This window comes from Podarcis filfolensis, assembly GCF_964270895.1.
Source record: "Podarcis filfolensis genome assembly, chromosome: Z".
Classification (NCBI taxonomy): Eukaryota; Metazoa; Chordata; class Lepidosauria; order Squamata; family Lacertidae; genus Podarcis; species Podarcis filfolensis.
This window is the reverse complement of record NC_139617.1, coordinates 39949601-39950372: the sequence shown is the minus strand read 5'-3', so window position 1 is coordinate 39950372 and position 772 is coordinate 39949601.

Below are 772 nucleotides of genomic sequence, written 5' to 3'. Positions count from 1 at the left end.
TTATTGTCCCAATGTGAAGTTTTTGGAAATGAATGCATTTGTACTTCTTGGGCATCTGTGGCGCAGCTTCTCTCACTAGCAGCTGATAATGTATACTACCATACTGTGTAGAGCATCATCTGAGAATTTCTGCAAAGTAAGGTGCTGTGCAAGGCAGAGAAGCATAGCATACTAGTCTCAGTTTGTGTTTCCTAGGCTATTGGGATCCCAGGAGGAAGTGTAGAGCAAGCATGCAAAGCATAAATATCCAATGACCCACCACCACCAACTTATATCAGATTTGGATAGAAGTTTTTCTGATACCCATCTCCCCCACCCCAGATCAAGTACAAGATTTCTTTAAAATAAAATAAAAAAAGTTAGAAAGCAAAAGAAAGACTAAATAATAAAGCATCACAGTGCTGAAGGGACAGTTACTTGCAATAAAGCCAAAGGCCCATCTAGTCCAACATCCCATTCTCACCGTGGGTGAGTGCTGTGGTCTAAACCACTGAGCCTTTTGGGCTTGCCAGTCCAGTCGGAAGATCAGCGGTTCAAATCCGTGCAATGAAGTGAGCTCCCATTGCTCTGCCCCAGCTCTTACCAACCTAGCAGTTCGAAAGCGCACCAGTGCAAGTAGATAAATGGGTGCCACTGCAGCAGGAAAGTGAACAGCTTTTCCATGCACTCTGGCACTCGTCATGGTCCTCCGTGCACCAGTCGCAGTTTAGTCATGCTGGCCACATGACGCATGAAGCTGTCTGTGGACAAACGCCAGCTCTCTTGGCCTAAA